This window comes from Panulirus ornatus, chromosome 18 (genome assembly GCF_036320965.1).
Source record: "Panulirus ornatus isolate Po-2019 chromosome 18, ASM3632096v1, whole genome shotgun sequence".
NCBI lineage: Eukaryota > Metazoa > Arthropoda > Malacostraca > Decapoda > Palinuridae > Panulirus > Panulirus ornatus.
The window spans coordinates 1633279-1652762 of NC_092241.1; the positions used below are offsets into that span (position 1 = coordinate 1633279).

At 38.8% G+C, this 19484-nt stretch overlaps 1 pseudogene; it reads left to right on the forward strand.

The window, feature by feature from the left end:
- The first annotated feature begins 2477 nt into the window (after positions 1-2477).
- LOC139754954 (pantetheinase-like) overlaps positions 2478-19484 on the forward strand; it is an 88448-nt pseudogene continuing 71441 nt past the window's right edge.

Sequence of the window (19484 nt, forward strand, 5' to 3'; positions counted from 1 at the left end):
ACTTGTTAGACGTCTCAACGAAAATTTTCACATTTAAGGCGAGCCCATGCACTACTTGTCACTGTCCACTCTTGGCAAACCGAACTGCTCGTTGATTGAATGCCAACACCAAGCCACCACAATCACTGACAGTCTACTGGTTGTAATTTCTCATATGAACATCAGATGAATCTTATCTGATGCCATGCCTGAGTTAATATCCCAACCAACGGGGACAGCTAAACCTTACGTAGCTACTTCTGAGATGACCCGAAGGGAGCCAATCACCTTTCACATAAGTTATTCCTTAATCACTGCTTCACCAAACCAGCTTCTGCTGCCTAGTCTAAACGTCAAGATTCTAGCCGAAACTGAAACAGCATCCGTACTGCCCATAGTCCCAGCCAGGGTTGACATATTGGGCGAAAAGTAGCAGATTGTGCTACTTATCAAGGCAATATGCTATTTAAATCTAATCTGCTACTTGGTACTTTTTGGGCTACTTCGTATTACGTTTGGGCTAGTTGTGAACATGATAATAGTAATGATAATAATAATGATAATAATAACAATAGTACTACTAATAATAGTAATGATAATGATAATGATAACAATATTAATGATAATAATAATGATAATAATGATAATGATAATAATGATAATGAAATAGAAAACATTAGGTACAGAGAATGACATTATTATTGTTTATTATTAAGTGGCGCGACATGGCAATTTGTGCCCCTTGCTCCTAGCAGGCTTGGACCCGACCTAAATACGTAACGCTCATAAACACTGCACCCTGCTTGTGGCTCGCCCTTCTTATTTCATTACATCTTCGGTGGTTATATAGTGGGGAAGTGGTCCAAATACGAAATACGGCAAAGCTTTTCAGAGCTCTTGGATTAAGAGATTTATTATTCGAAAAATGGTTAGAAATGAAAAATGATCACACGAAGGCCCATTATAAAGTGTATAAGAGTGAGCTTAGAACCCAGGGAACTGATATGAAAGAACTGGTGAGTTAGTAAAACACAGACAAAATATGTTAAAGATAAGTCCTAAACATTTAAGTCGGAAGACCAGCTTTTCGAAGGGAGAAAAAAATGTCCAAAAAAGTTTAACTACAGCTTTCAGGGTATGTTGACTATCATTCATCAGCTAACTCAATTGATCGCAGAAGTTGGCGAATAAAAAAGTGAGCTGAGATTAAATGTGAAGAAGAGCAGGGTTATTAGTTTCAGTAGGGTTGAGGGACAAGTTAATTGGGAAGCAGGTTTGAACAGAGAAAAACTGGATGAAGTGATGTGTTTTAGATATCTGGTAGTGGATTTAGCAGCGAATGGAACCATGGAAGTGGAAGGGATTCACAGGATGGGGAAGGGGGAAAAGGTTCTGGGAGCGTTGAAAAATAGGTTGAAGGCAAGAAATGGGTATGTTTGAAGGAATAGTGGTTCCATCAATGTTATATGGTTGCGAGGCATGGGCTATAGATAGGATTGTGCGTAGGAGGGTGGGTGCGTTGGAAATGAGATGATTGAGGACAATATGTGGTGTCAGGTGGTTTGATTGAGTAAATAATAAAAGGGTTAGACATATGTGTGGTAATAAAATGAGAGTGGTTGAGAGAGAAGAAGAGAGTTTTTTGAAATGGTTCGGTCGCATGAAGAGAATGAGCGAGGAAAGATTGACAAAGAGAATATATTTGTCAGATGTGGAGGGAACGAGGAGAAATGGGAGACCAAATCGGAGGTGGACAGATGGAGTGAAAAAGTTTCTGAACGATCGTGGCCTCAACATCCAGGAAGGTGAAAGGCGTGGAAGGAATAGAGTGAATTGGAACTATGTGGTATACCGAGGTCGACGTGCTGTCAATTGATTGAACCAGGGCATGTGAAGCTTCTGGGGTAAACCATGGAAAGTTTTGTGGGGTCTGGATGTGGAAAGGGAGTTGTGGTATCGGTGTAGTACACATGACAGCTAGAGAGTGAGTGTGAACGAATGTGGCATTTGCTGGATAGCTCTCTTTCTAAACCAGGTATTCCAAATCACCAGTCCTTTTTTATATGATAATGCTATTAGTATTATAGTTATTAATACTACTATTATTATTATCATAATTATTATTATTATTATTATTATCATTATTACTATTATTATTATTATCATTATTATTATTATTAATATTATTATTATTATTATCATTATTAGTTATTTTTATTATTTTTATTATTATTATCAATATTATCATTAGTATCATTATTTCTATCATTATTAACATTATCATTGCTGTTAAGCCATATGTGTGTGTGTGTGTGTGTGTGTGTGTGTGTGTGTGTGTGTGTGTGTGTGTTTGTTTTTCTCAGTACACATAAGTAACTTTAACTTGCAATATTGTACATTACAATTGCGTTTCTGGTATCTCAAGAATACTCGGGACACGACAGTGATAATGGAGATAACATATCTCCACTATCCATGGTGATCATTACTGAGGGAGCCACCAGCAGCCGGTACAGCACAGGCACCATCGCTACAGTAAGCGCAGCACCAACTGAAGAATGGCTCCCAGCGACTCATGGATTTTCATCTTGTTACTAGTCACTTCGTCCTGCCTTGAGGTCCTGCTGCTGGATGGGGAGATGGAAGACGACGTGGTTGTGGTGGATTACGTGGCGGCGGTGCTGGAGCACGAAGCCTACAGCAGCTGGGAGTCCGGAGGCTTTGCCATACTGCAGGAGAACACACGTCTCTACCTGGAGTATGCCGCTCTTGCTAAAGAACAGGTAAATTACTTTGACCTTTGTGAAGCTGGAAATTATATCATGTAAATAATAGTTTTGAAATTGAAAATCTGTTTCTGAACTATGAACACTGTAAATACGAAAGACAATGTAAGTTCAGTAAATCATTATCCCACAGAAAATGTACATAATGAGTAAGTCATATGAGTGTTAATGATAGAATTTCATGAATTAATATATGAAGCTCTATATTTAAGTTTTCACGCTTTACTGCAATTGTAAATAATTGTCTGATAATCTTGAATATCTATCTGCAAATGACAAGGATGCAAACTACGTTGAGGTGGCCGGCATTTCAACTTAGTTTGAACCAATTTGAAGGCCAGGTCAAAAACTTTATTACACTCATCTTTATTAAACTATATCTTCAGTACAACCTTCTCTTCACTAACTTACATCTGCATTACACTTGTGTCTTCACACATCCTCATATTCACTATACTTTCAGCAGCAACACTTCATCACCTTCGCTACGCATTAATCTTCGCTATCCTGTTATGTTGATTACTTCCTTATCTTGGCTAAGTTAGGATCATTATCTTCACTATACTTTTCTACAACACCCTTATCTTCATAATGCCCTAATCTTTGCTAATCTAGGTTCAAAGACACCCTTCAGCCGGTCTTGAGCTCTTCTACACAACACCCTAATCTTTGCGATACGCTTATGTTCATTAAGTTAGTTTCAGCCTAACTCAGATCATTTTGTGTTTGCCATGTTCTTTTCCGTCATACCCTTAATCACAATACCCTTTCTTAGACTAAGCAAGGAGGGCATTCCCATATAACATACAAACCACCAACAGCCACAATCGAACCCGAAACACCTGCGTGGTAGACAGAAGTGCTACCGCTCGGCTATGGCCGCCTAGTAGTAGCACTTCATTATACCTTGTCGCTGTCTCCCGCGTTAGCGAGGTAGCGCAAGGAAACAGACGAAAGAATGGCCCAAGCCACCCACATACACATATATATACATAAACGCCCACACGCGCACATATACATAAATATATATTTCAACGTATACATACATATACATACACAGTCATATACATATATACACACGTATATATTCAAACATGCTGCCTTCATCCATTCACGCCACCACCCAGCCATATATAAAATGGCACCCTACCCTCCCTCTGCGTGCGCACGAGGTATCGCTGGGAAAAGACAACATCCAGTCTCTAGCTGTCATGTGTAATGCACCAAAATCACAGCTCCCTTTCCACATTCAGGCCCCACAAAACTTTCCCTGGTTTACCCCAGACGCTTCACATGCCCTGGTTCAATCCACTGACAGCACGTCGACCCCGGTATACTACTATCGTTCCAATTCACTCTATGCCTTGCACGCCTTTCACCCTCCTGTGTGTTCAGTCTCCGATAGCTCAAATTCTTTTTCACTCCATCCTTTCACCTCCAATTTGGTCTCCCACTTCTCGTTCCCTCAACCTCTGACACATGTATCCTCTTTGTCAATCTTGTCAATCCTCACTCATTCTCTCTGTATGACTAAACCATTTCAATGCACCCTCCTCTGCTCTCTCAACCACACTCTTTTTATTACGACACATCTCTCTTACTCTTTCATTATTTACTTGATCAAACAACCTCACACCACATATTGTTCTCAAACATCTCATTTCCAAAACATCCACCCTCCTCCGCACAACCCAATCTATAGCACATGCCTCATAACCATATAACATTGTTGTAACCATTATTCCTTCAAACATACCCATTTTTGCTCTCCGAGATAACGTTCTCCATATATTCTTCAACGCTCCCAGAACCTTCGCCCCCTCCCCCACCCTGTGACTCACTTCCACTTCCATGATTCCATCCGCTGCCAAATCCACTCCCAGACATCTGAAACACTTCACTTCCTCCAGTTTTCCTCCATTCAAATGACTAGGAGATGTATAAAAGAAAGAGGTAAGAGGTCAAGAAAAAAGTTGCAAGAGATGAAAAAGAGGGCAAATGAGAGTTGGGGTGAGAGAGTATCATTAAATCTTAGGGAGAATATAAAGATGTTTTGGAAAGAGGTAAATAAAGTGCGTAAGACAAGAAAACAAATGGGAACATCGATGAAGGGGCAAATGGAGACGTGATGCCAAGTAGTGGTGAAGTGAGTGGGAGATAGAGTGAGTGTTTTGAAGGTTTGTTGAATGTGTTTGATGATAGAGTGGCATATAAAGGGTGTTTTGGTCGAGGTGAGAGATCAGGAAGAATGATTCGGTAAACAGAGAAGAGGTAGTGAAAGCTTTGAGGAAGATGAAAGCTGACAAGGCAGCGGGTTTGAATGGTATTGCTGTGGAATTCATTAAAAAAGGGGGTGACTGTATTTTTGACCGGTTGGTAAGGATATTCAATGTATGGTTCATGGTGAAGTGCCTGAGGATTGGTAGAATGCATGCATTGTACAAAGGCAAATGAGATAAAGGAGAGTGTTCAAATTACAAAGGTATGAGTTTGTTAAGTATTCCTGGGAAAATATTTGGGAGGGTATTGACTGAGAGGGTAAAGGAATGTACAGATCATCAGATTCGGGAAAAACAATGTGGTTTCAGACGAGGTGGAGGATGTATGTGAGAAATGCTTAGAAAATACAGATGGATTTGTATGTAGCATTCATGGATCTGGAGAAGGCATATGATAGAGTTAATGGAGATGTTCTGTGGAAGGTATTAATAGTATATGCTGTGGGAAGTAAGTTGCTTGAAGGAGTGAAAAGTTATTACCGAGGATGTAAAGAATGTGTACGTGTAGGAAGAGAGGAAAGTGTTTCCCAGTGAATGTTGGTTTGCCTCAGGGGTGCGTGATGTCTCCAAGGTTGTTTGATTTGTTTATGGATGGGGTTGTTAGGGAGTTGAATGCAAGAGTTTTAGAGATGGCAAGTATGCAGTCTGTTGCGGATGAGAAGGCTTGGGAAGTAAGTCAGTTGATGTTCGCTGATGACACAGCGCTGGTGGGTGATTCGGATGGCAGAAGTCGGTGACTGAGTTTGGTGAAGTATGTGAAGAAAGAAAGCTGAGAGTAAATGTGAATAAGAGCAAGGCAATTAGATTCAGTAGGGTTGAGGGACAAGTAGAATGGAAAGGAAGTTTGAATGGAGAGAGAAAGAGAAAAGTATATATATATATATATATATATATATATATATATATATATATATATATATATATATATATATATATATATATATATATATATATATATATATATATGTGTGGATCAGGTGTTTGCTTTGAAGAATGTATGTGAGAAATACTTAGAAAAGCAAATGGATTTGTATGTAGCATTTATGGATCTGGAGAAGGCATATGATAGAGTTGATAGAGATGCTCTGTGGAAGGTATTAAGAATATATGGTGTGGGAGGCAAGTTGTTAGAAGCAGTGAAAAGTTTTTATCGAGGATGTAAGGCATGTGTACGTGTAGGAAGAGAGGAAAGTGATTGGTTCTCAGTGAATGTAGGTTTGCGGCAGGGGTGTGTGATGTCTCCATGGCTGTTTAATTTGTTTATGGATGGGGTTGTTAGGGAGGTGAATGCAAGAGTTTGGAAAGAGGGGCAAGTATGAAATCTGTTGGGGATGAGAGAGCTTGGGAAGTGAGTCAGTTGTTGTTCGCTGATGATACAGCGCTGGTGGCTGATTCATGTGAGAAACTGCAGAAGCTGGTGACTGAGTTTGGTAAAGTGTGTGAAAGAAGAAAGTTAAGAGTAAATGTGAATAAGAGCAAGGTTATTAGGTACAGTAGGGTTGAGGGTCAAGTCAATTGGGAGGTGAGTTTGAATGGAGAAAAACTGGAGGAAGTAAAGTGTTTTAGATATCTGGGAGTGGATCTGGCAGCGGATGGAACCATGAATGGAAGTGGATCATAGGATGGGGGAGGGGGCGAAAATTCTGGGAGCCTTGAAGAATGTGTGGAAGTCGAGAACATTATCTCGGAAAGCAAAAATGGGTATGTTTGAAGGAATAGTGGTTCCAACAATGTTGTATGGTTGCGAGGCGTGGGCTATGGATAGAGTTGTGCGCAGGAGGATGGATGTGCTGGAAATGAGATGTTTGAGGACAATGTGTGGTGTGAGGTGGTTTGATCGAGTAAGTAACGTAAGGGTAAGAGAGATGTGTGGAAATAAAAAGAGCGTGGTTGAGAGAGCAGAAGAGGGTGTTTTGAAATGGTTTGGGCACATGGAGAGAATGAGTGAGGAAAGATTGACAAAGAGGAAGAGAGGAAAGTGATTGGTTCTCAGTGAATGTAGGTTTGCGGCAGGGGTGTGTGATGTCTCCATGGTTGTTCAATTTGTTTATGGTTGGGGTTGTTAGGGAGGTGAATGCAAGAGTTTTGGAAAGAGGGGCAAGTATGCAGTCTGTTGTGGATGAGAGAGCTTGGGAAGTGAGTCAGTTGTTGTTCGCTGATGACACAGCGCTGGTGGCTGATTCATGTTAGAAACTGCAGAAGCTGGTGACTGAGTTTGGTAAAGTGTGTGAAAGAAGAAAGTTAAGAGTAAATGTGAATAAGAGCAAGGTTATTAGGTACCGTAGGGTTGAGGGTCAAGTCAATTGGGAGGTAAGTTTGAATGGAGAAAAACTGGAGGAAGTAAAGTGTTTTAGATATCTGGGAGTGGATCTGGCAGCGGATGGAACCATGGAAGTGGAAGTGAATCTTAGGGTGGGGGAGGGGGCGAAAATCCTGGGAGCCTTGAAGAATGTGTGGAAGTCGAGAACATTATCTCGGAAAGCAAAAATGGGTATGTTTGAAGGAATAGTGGTTTCAACAATGTTGTATGGTTGAGAGGCGTGGGCTATGGATAGAGCTTTGCGCAGGAGGGTGGATGTGCTGGAAATGAGATGTTTGAGGACAATGTGTGGTGTGAGATGGTTTGATCGAGTAAGTAATGTAAGGGTAAGAGAGATGTGTGGAAATAAAAAGAGTGTGGTTGAGAGAGCAGAAGAGGATGTTTTGAAATGGTTTGGGCACATGGAGAGAATGAGTGAGGAAAGATTGACCAAGAGGATATATGTGTCGGAGGTGGAGGGAATGAGAAGTGGGAGACCAAATTGGAGGTGGAAAGATGGAGTGAAAAAAATTTTGAGTGATCGGGGTCTGAACATGCAGGAGGGTGAAAGGCGGGCAAGGAATAGAGTGAATTGGATCGATGTGGTATACCGGGGTTGACGTGCTGTCAGTGGATTGAACCAGGGCATGTGAAGCGTCTGGGGTAAACCATGGAAAGTTGTGTTGGGCCTGGATGTGGAAAGGGAGCTGTGGTTTCGGGCATTGTTGCATGACAGCTAGAGACTGAGTGTGAACGAATGTGGCCTTTGTTGTCTTTTCCTAGCGCTACCTCCCACACATGAGGGGGGAGGGGGATGGTATTCCATGTGTGGCGAGGTGGCGATGGGAATGAATAAAGGCAGATAGTGTGAATTGTGTGCATGGGTATATATGTATGTGTCTGTGTGTGTATATATATGTGTACATTGAGATGTATAGGTATGTAAATTTGCGTGTGTGGACGTGTATGTATATACATGTGTATGGGGGTGTGTTGGGCCATTTCTTCCGTCTGTTTCCTTGCGGCTACCTCGTAAACGCGAGAGACAGCGACAAAGGAAAATAAAATAAATAAATAAATAAATAAATAAATAAATATATATATATATATATATATATATATATATATATATATATATATATATATATATATATATATATTCATTTATTTATCTATTTTGCTTTGTCGCTGTCTTCCGCGTTAGCGAGGTAGCGCAAGGAAACAGACGAAAGAATGGCCCAACCCACCCACATACACATCTATATACATACACGTTCACACACGCAAATATACATACCTATACATCTCAGTGTACACATATATATACACACACAGATATATACATATATACACATGTACATAATTCATACAATCTGCCTTTATTCATTCCCATTGTCACCCCGACACACACGGAATAACAACCCCCTCCCCCCTCATGTGTGCGAGGTAGCGCTAGGAAAAAACAACAAAGGCCCCATTCGTTCACACTCAGTCTCTAGCTGTCACGTGATAATGCACCGAAACCACAGCTCCCTTTCCACATCCTGGCCCCACACAACTTTCCATAGTTTACCCCAAACGCTTCACATGCCCTGGTTCAATCAAATGACACCACGTCGACCCCGGTATACCATATCGTTGTAATTCATTCTATTCCTTGCACGCCTTTCACCCTCCTGCATGTTCAGGCCCCGATCACTCAAAATCTATTTCACTCCATCTTTCCACCTCCAGTTTGGTCTCCCACTTCTCCTCGTTCCCTCCACCTCTGACACATATATCCTCTTGGTCAATCTTTCCTCACTCATTCTCTCCATGTGACCAAACCATTTGAAAACACCCTCTTCTGCTCTCTCAACCCCACTCTTTTTTTTTTTTTTTTCCACACATCTCTCTTACCCTTACATTACTTACTCGATCAAACCACCTCACACCAAATATTGTCCTCAAACATCTCATTTCCAGCACATCCACCCTCTTGCGCACAACTCTATCCATAGCCCACGCCTCGCAACCATACAACATTGTTGGAACCACTATTCCTTCAAACATACCCATTTTTGCTTTCGACTTCCAAACATTCTACAAGGCTCCCAGAATTTTCGCCCCCTCCCCCACCCTATGATTCACCTCCGCTTCCATGGTTCCATCCGCTACCAGATCCACTCCCAGATATCTAAAACACTTTACTTCCTCCAGTTTTTATCCATTCAACCTTACCTCCCTGTTGACTTGATCCTCAACCCTACTGTACCTAATAACCTTGCTGTTATTCACATTTACTCTTAACTTTCTTCTTTCACACACTTTACAAAACCCAGTCAGCAGCTTCTGCAGTTTCTCACATGAATCAGCCACCAGCGCTGTATCATCAGCGAACAACAACTGACTCACTTCCCAAGCTCTCTCATCCACAACAGACTGCATACATGCCCCTCTTTCCAAAACTCTTGCATTTACCTCCCTAACAACCCCATCCATAAACAAATTAAACAACCATGGAGACATCACACACCCCTGCCGCAAACCTACATTCACTGAGAACCAATCACTTTCCTCTCTTCCTACACGTACACATGCCTTACATCCTCGATAAAAGCTTTTCACTGCTTCTAACAACTTGCCTCCCACACCATATATACCGGGGTTGACGTGCTGACAGTGGATTGAATCAGGGCATGTGAAGCGTCTGGGGTAAACCATGGAAAGCTGTGTAGGTATGTATATTTGCGTGTGTGGACGTGTATGTATATACATGTGTATGGGGGTGGGTTGGGCCATTTCTTTCGTCTGTTTCCTTGCGCTACCTCCCAAACGCGGGAGACAGCGACAAAGCAAAAAAGAAAAAAAAAAATATGTATATGGTATTGCAGTGGAATTTCTTAAAAAAAGGGCTGACTGTATTATTGACTGGTTGGTAAGGTTATTTAATGTATGTATAACTCATGGTGAGGTGCCTGAGGATTGGCGGAATGCGTGCATAGTGCCATTTTACAAAGGCAAAGGGGATAAGAGTGAGCGCTCAAATTACAGAGGTATAAGTTTGTTGAGTATTCCTGGTAAATTCAAATGGGAGGGTATTGATTGAGAGGGTGAAGGCATGTACAGAGCATCAGATTGGGGAAGAGCAGTGTGGTTTCAGAAGTGGTAGAGGATGTGTGGATCAGGTGTTTGCTTTGAAGAATGTATGTGAGAAATACTTAGAAAAGCAAATGGATTTGTATGTAGCATTTATTGATCTGGAAAAGGCATATGATAGAGTTGATAGAGATGCTCTGTGGAAGGTATTAAGAACATATGGTGTGGGAGGCAAGTTGTTAGAAGCAGTGAAAAGTTTTTATCGAGGATGTAAGGAATGTGTACGTGTAGGAAGAGAGGAAAGTGATTGGTTCTCAGTGAATGTAGGTTTGCGGCAGGGGTGTGTGATGTCTCCATGGTTGTTTAATTTGTTTATGGATGCGGTTGTTAGGGAGGTGAATGCAAGAGTTTTGGAAAGAGGGGCAAGTATGAAGTCTGTTGGGGATGAGAGAGCTTGGGAAGGGAGTCAGTTGTTGTTCGCTGATGATACAGAGCTGGTGGCTGATTCATGTGAGAAACTGCAGAAGCTGGTGGGGGGATATATATATATGGGGATAGGGGAGAAAGAATACTTCCCACGTATTCCCTGCGTGTCGTAGAAGGCGACTAAAAGGGGAGGGAGCGGGTGGCTGGAAATCCTCCCCTCTCGTTTTTTTCAATTTTCCAAAAGAAGGAACAGAGAAGGGGGCCAGGTGAGGATGTTCCCTCAATGGCCCATTCCTCTGTTCTTAACGCTACCTCGCTGACGTGGGAAATGGCGAATAGTACGAAAGATATATATATATATATATATATATATATATATATATATACTTTCATACTATTCGCCATTTCCCGCGTTAGCGAGGTAGCGTTAAGAACAGAGGACTGGGCCTTTGAGGGAATATCCTCATCTGGCCCTCTTCTCTGTTCCTTCTTTGGGGGAAAAAAAAACAAAAAAAAACAAGAGGGGAGGATTTCCAGCCCCCCGCTCCGTTCCCTTTTAGTCGCCTTCTACGACACGCAGGGAATACATAGGAAGTATTCTTTCTCCCCTATCCCCAGGGATAATATATATATATATATATATATATATATATATATATATATATATATATATATATATATATATATATATATATATATATATATATTCTTTTTCTTTTCTTTTAAACTATTCGCCATTTCCCGCATTAGCGAGGTAGCGTTATGAACAGAGGACTGGGCCTTTTTTGGAATATCCTCACCTGGCCCCCTCTGTTCCTTCTTTTGGAAAATCAAAAAAAAAAAACGAGAGGGGAGGATTTCCAGCCCCCCGCTCCCTCCCCTTTTAGTCGCCTTCTACGACACGCAGGGAATACGTGGGAAGTATTCTTAATCCCCCATCCCCAGGGATAGTATATATATATATATATATATATATATATATATATATATATATATATATATATATATATATATATATATATATATATATATATATATATATATATATATACTTAATATGTTTGCAGATGACGGGAAGATCATGTGGAAAGTAGATTGGAACTTGGAAGGGAACCTAGAAAAAACAGAAAGTTTGCTTGTTACTGACTGACTAAATTCACCTAAGCAAATAGTAAGTAATAAGGACGGTACACAGCGAATAGAGCCTTTGTATGAATATAATCCAACAGGAAATAATCTCGTGGGATATGTGTGTGAGAAATTCTTAGGAGACATCTTCCCTATTCCTGTCGCACCACCTTAAGAAAATAGCAAAGGAAACAAACCTCTTGCTAGAACATATTAGAACACAATTTTTACGCATGGTTAAGTAACGTATTCAACTCAGACACTAGGTTAAAACTTTAATTGCATCCCAAGTTTGTCACTTTATCAAAGAAGCTTAAAGAAATAATTAACATGTAGAGATGAACAAAGATGGTAATAGAGTTAAGAAAGGCGAGTTAAAGGGAAAGGCTAAATGTTGAAGATTTGTTAACAGTGAGATATGAGATTGTGGATGTGCATCGCATTTAGACCATTGAAAACGCTCATGATTGCAGGAAAAGGTCAAGAGATATGGCTTCATCAGTATAGAACTCCCTCCTCCTGCTGGACAGATAGGTAGTTTCACACAGACACGCACATTCACGCAAACACACACACACACACACACACACACACACACACACACACACCATGCGATGGTTTGCTTCGCTAATCATAATTCAAGCATGGGCCCGCCCATGTTCGAAACCTGGTTGCGGCAATCGGCTCATATCCAACCCGATGGGACTGGTCGATGGACGGTACCTGGTTAAAATTAGGGGTGTAGGTGGGGGGTGGGTGAACTTTCGGTTTGATATAAGAGTGAAGACATCATACATACATACAAAGTTGATGTATGGGGTAAGACTGGTGTAAAACTCTCTCCCTGTATGATGCAAATAGTTATCACATGTCGGCTTCACATTCTCTTGGGACTTTCTCAAGTGTACCATCTCATGATTTCTCATTTTCGTTTTGCAGGGAGCAGACATCATGGTGTTTCCAGAGTACGGCCTGACTAGCACTAATCTGACAGGAGACTTCCTAACTCTCACCCAGCTTCTACCGGACCCAGCTGACCACGCCATACCATGTGATATCCCCGATCACAACACTCATACAATAGTATGTGAGATTTGTTTATGACATCTTTCTGCAATGTCTTATCACCATTTATTTTACCTTTTGTCTCTCAAGTTCACCGTATTTAAGGTGGAGGACGTTATTACCAGAGAAAAAAATGTTTTAGAGAACGTTTCCGACGCTGTGACGTACACGTGAGAGGTTTGTGGACATAGATGCCTTGGTGATAAGTGATAAGAGATCGTCAAACACGAGATAACAGAGGATCTTAGTACATGGGAGAAAGCAAAATACGACGACATATTACCAAAAATCAGTGTTAACGCGCAATGGTCACTCCTGGAAAATATAAAATTACGAAAAAGTCTTGTTGTTAAATGCTATGTATATGAAAAGGAGACAGCTGCCTGGACAAAAAGAGTGACACTTGACAGCCATTGAACAACCGTCACGTACCAAGATTATCATTATGATTATAATTATTATGACAAGTATTATTTCTATTATTATCATTGTTATTACTATCATTATTATTGTTATCATTATTATCATTATTATTATTATCATTATTATCATTATTATTATTATTATTATTATTATTATTATTATTATTATTATTATTATTATCATTATCATTATTACAATTGTTATCATTATCATTATTGATATTATTAATGTTATTATTATTATTATTATTATTATTATTATTATTATTATTATTATTATTATCATTATTATTATTATTATTATCATTATTATCATTATTATCATTATCATTATAATTATTAATATTATTATTATTATTATTATTATCATTATTATTATTATTATTATTATTATTATCATTATCATTACTATCATTATTATCATTATTATTGTTGTTATCATCATCATTATTATTGTCATTATTGTTATTATCATTATCATAATTATCATTAGTACCATTATTACTATCATTCTTATTTTTACTATTACTATTATTATCATTATTATTATTGTTATTGTTATTATTATCATTATTATTATCATTATCATTATCATTATTATTATTATTATTATCATTATTATTATTATTATCATTATTATTATCATTATTATTATTATCATTCCCATTATTATTATTATTATTATCATGATCATTATTATTATAATAATCATTATCATTATCAATATTATCAATGTTATTATTATTAATATTATTATTATTACCATTATTATTATTATTAATATTATTATTATTATTATTATTATAATTATGGGTATACGAAAGGCTTGCCCCTTAATCATTCTACAGTTTGCCATGAACAACAATGGGAAAAAGACCATATACTAAAGCTTGCTTTTGCAAAATTATAGCAAAATACAAAGTCTGTATTTGAATAATGTTGAGGAAATTTTTATGCCATTGCATACTAAATTATATGCTTGGTTGTAATTGATTTTGAGGAATTTGTAAAGTGCTTGCCAGTTAATTGGTGTCTTGGGTTGTAATCAGTTTTGTGTAACTTGTAAAGCATAAGAACCTAATGTTTATTTAGTGCTTTTATAGCATGAAAAATATCAAAAGAAAATTAAAACTATCTTTCTTTTCTTTCTTTCATAGTATTCACCGTTTCCCGCATCAGCGAGGTAGCATTAAGAACAGACGACTGGGCCTCTGAGGAAACATCCTCACCCGGCCCCCTTCTCTGTTCCTTCCTTTAAGCTTTTTGAATAAAATTTCATATTTTGGCTTCCTTTAAGAAATTCTTTTTTGTCTGTTTACAGCAGCATTGCTGCCTAAAAATTTTCCAATATTTTTCCTTCCAATGGTATCTTATACATTATATTTGACTCTGAGATTCCTATACTTTTGGCATTTTGTAATATTGCAACTGTTAGTGTCACATATAGTGGCAACTCTCCTCTCTGCTAACTCATTCTCTGGGGCTGGGACATGTCACTTGGAAAAATAAGGGTTCACTGGGGTGGTACATTATAGATTCTACATTCAAAACTGGATTGGAGCTTGACAGGCAAATTTTGGTGATGGAAGACCTACCTGGCCTCATTTATGATGATGCCATTAGATATGGGCATTTTTTTGAAAATGAGTCAGTGTGCTTGATCATAGATAAAGGGGTAGTACAACAACTGTGGGATGCCATCATGCTATTTTAAGCCCACTAATTAAGCTGATATTCTTGATGAATATGACTTGGATCAATTGAGTGTATTATTAACAGGAGATGAATGTCCATTTAGAGAAGATGGACTCTTGGGGAGATTTAGAGGGTGGATTTGATTCACATAAACTGCCACAAAAACCAACACAGTGTGTGTGGTGGGGCAGGATACACCTATAACAACAAAAGACTTTTAGTGTTTGATTCCTTCAGTTCAGGAATACAAAATGCTTGTTCAAAGGAGCTTGATTTTTTCTATAGTTTATCGACATACATAAAGGAAAAGATTGTGGAGGACTTATCTACCTATATCTCTTGACATCAGTCCCACTTGGTACTCCTTTAAGGGGGTGGCCATGAAGATAGAGTCTCCATGATTGGTGAAATCCAATATTGCTTCTTCGCCTTTAGTGCATAATCCTTAACAGGCCATTGGCAGAAGGTAACTCTTGCTCAGTGTTAGCAAAGGTTCCTACCTTAAGTTCTTACAGACTACTTCTACCTTAATGCTTCTGCTTAATGTTCCTACCAACTTCTTCCATTGAATGTCAGTGGAGGAAACAAATAGATATGTGCAGTATTTCAGGGAAACATTTCCTCCATTTTCACCTCACATTACATTGGTTGATGGGAGTAACATAACCAAGGATGGGACTTATCTTTTCCTCTGTGTGATGATTCTTAAGTCACTCTTAAAAAGAATGAGAATGAATGACTTGCACAATGGATGGTATGTACAAAATGAAGAGTTTAGGGACTTTGTGTCTACTTTCTTTAACTAAATTCTTCAGTTCCAGTTGACAATAAATAGCTTGTGCAAGGAGGTGATAATCTGCAGAAAATCTGGCAAATTCCTGAACTTCTTTGCACAATATATCAGACGATGTTCGTCTGAGAAAGAATACTTTCCACGTATTCCCTGCGTGTTGTAGAAGGCGACTAAAAGGGAAGGGAGTGGGGGGCTGGAAATCCTCCCCTCTCTCTTTTTTTTTTTCCAAAAGAAAGAACAGAGAAGGGGGCCAGGTGAGGATATTCCCTCAAAGGCCCAGTCCTCTGTTCTTAACGCTACCTCGCTAATGCGGGAAATGGTGAATAGTATAAAAAAAAAAAAAATTGCTATTATCATTATCATTGTTGTTATTATTATCATTATTATTGTTACTATTATCATCATTATCATAATTATCATTAGTATCATTATTACTATCATTCTTATTTCTACTATTATTATTATTATTATTATTATTGTTATCATTATTATTATTATTATTATTATTATTATTATTATTATCATTATTATCATTATTATTATTATTGTTATTATTATTGTTATTATTATTATTATTATTATTATTATTATTATTATTATTATTATTATTATTATTATCATTATCATTATTATTATTATTATCATTATTATCATTATTTTTATTATCATCATCATCATAATTATTATCATTATTATTATTACCATTATTATTATTATTATCATTATCATTATTATCATTATCATTATTATCATTATAATAATTATCATCATTATTATTGCTATTATTATTATTATCATTACAATACATAATCGCCGTAACCCACGTTAGTGCGGTAGCGCTAGGAAACAGACGAAAAAATGGCCCATCCCATCCATATACATGTGCACATACATAAACGCACACACACGCACATACACATACCTATATATTTCATCGTATGCATACATATACATACACAGACATATACATATATACACATTTACATATTCATATTTGCTGCCTTCATCCATTTTCGTCGCCACCCCGCCACACATGAAATAGCTCCCCCCGCCTCATACTCATGTACATACATGAACGCCCACACACGCACATATACATACCTATACATTTAATCGTATGCATACACATACACACACAGACATATACATATATACACATTTGCATATTCATATTTGCTGCCTTCATCCACAGGCCCCACAAACTTTCCATGATTTACCCAAGACGCTTGATATGCCCTGGTTCAATCCAGTGACAGCACGTCGACCCCGGTATACCACATCGTTCCAATTCACTCTATTTATTGCATGTCTTTCACCCTCCTGTATGTTCAGGCCCCGATCGCTCAAAATCTTTTTCATTCCATCCCTCCATCTCCACTTTGGAGTCCCGCTTCTCCTCGTTCCCTTCACCTCTGACATGTATATCCTCTTTCTCAATCTTTCCTCACTCATTCTTTCCATGTGACCAAACCATTTCAACACGCCCTCTTCTGCGCTCTCAATCACACTCTTTTCATTATCACACATCTCTCTTACCCTTTCATTACTTACTTGATCAAACCACCTCACACCACGTATTGCCCTCAAACATTTCATTTCCAACACATCCACCCTCCTCTGCACAGCCACTATTCCTTCAATCATACTCATTTTTGCTCTCCGAATTAACGTTCTCGCCTTTCACACATTCTTCAACTCTCCCAGAACCTTCGCCCCCTCCCCCACCCTGTGACTTAGTTCCGCTTCAGTGGTTCCATCCGTTGCTAAATCCACTCCCTGATATCTAAAACACTTCACTTCAAGTTTTTCTCCATTTAACCTTACCTCCCAATCAACATGTCCCTCAACTCTACTGAACCTAATAACCTTGTTCTTATTCACATTTACCCTCAGCTTTCTTCTTTCACACACTTTACCAAACTCAGTCACTAACTTCTGCATTTTCTCACCCGAATCAATCACCAGTGCCGTATCATCAGCAAACAACAACTGACTCACTTCCCAAGCCCTTTCATCCACAACAGACTGCATACTTGCCCCTCTTTCCGAAACTCTTTCATTCACCTCCCTAACAATCTCATCCGAAAACAAATCAAATAAACATAGAGACATCACCCACCCGTGAAGCAAAGCAACATTCACTGGGAACCAATCACTTTATTCTCTTTCTACTCGTACACATGATTTACATCCTTAGTAAAAACTTTTCACTGCTTATAGCAATTCAATTCCCTCACCATATACAGTTAATACCTTCCACAAAGCATCTCTATGAACCCTGTCATATGTCGTATCCAGATCTATAAATGTTTCATAAAAATCCATATGTTTTTCTAAGTATTTCTCACATACATTCTTCAAAGCAAACACCTGATCCACACATCCTCCACCACTTATGAAACCACACTACTATTCCCCAATCTGATGCAGGTAAGAAACGTGGATGTTTTGGCTCACAGTGAAACGAAGCTCAAGGGTAAACAGGAAGAGTAGTTTGAGAATGTTTTGGGAGTAAAGTCAGGGGTTGGTGACAGGGCAAGAGGAAAGGAAGGAGTAGCACTATTCCTGAAGCAGGAGTTGTGTGACTATGTGGTAGAGTGTAAGAAAGTAAATTCTAGATTGATATGGGTAAAACTGAAAGTGGATGGAGAGAGATGGATGATTTTTGGTGCCTATGCACCTGGCCATAAGAAGAAAGATTATGTGAGGCAAGTGTTATGGGAGCAGCTGATTGATTGTGTAGAAGCTTTGATGCACGAATCCGGGTTATAGTGATGAGTGATTTGAATGCAAAGGTGAGTAATGTGGCAGTTGAGGGTATGACTGGTGTACATGGAGTGTTTAGGATTGTAAATGTAAAGGGTGAAGGGCATGTAGATTTGTGTGCCGGAAAAGGACTTGTGATTGGGAATACATTGTTTCAAAGAGAGCGTTATTGGATTGCGTGTTGATTCATAGGCGCATGAAAGAGAGACTTTTGTATCTTAATATTGTGAGAGGGGCAACTAGAGGGATGTCTTATTATTATATTGTGGAGGCAAATGTAAAGATTTGTAGAGGCTCTCAGAAAAGAAGAGAGAATATTGGAGTGAAGAGAGTGGTGAGAGTAAGTGAGCTTGGAAAGGAGATTTGTGTGAGAAAGTACCAGGAACGATTGAGTGCAGAATGGGAAAATGTGAGAGGTGAGTAAGGGGAGTGGGGGAGGAATGGAATGTATCTAGGGAAGCAGTGACAGCTTGCGTAGATGTTTGTGGCATGAGAAAGGTGGGAGGTGGACAGATTAGAAAGGGTAGTGAGAGGTGGGATGAAGAAGTAAGACTGCTAGTGATAGAGAAGAGAGAGGCGTTTAGACGATATTTGCAGAGATGTAGTCTGAATGACTGGGAGATGTATAAAAGAAAGAGACAGGAGGTCAAGAGAAAGGTGAAAGAGGTAAAAAAAGAGGGCAAATGAGAGTTGAAGTGAGAGAGTATCATTAGATTTTTGGGAGGATAAAAAAATGTTTTGGAAGGAGGTAAATAAAATGCGTAAGAG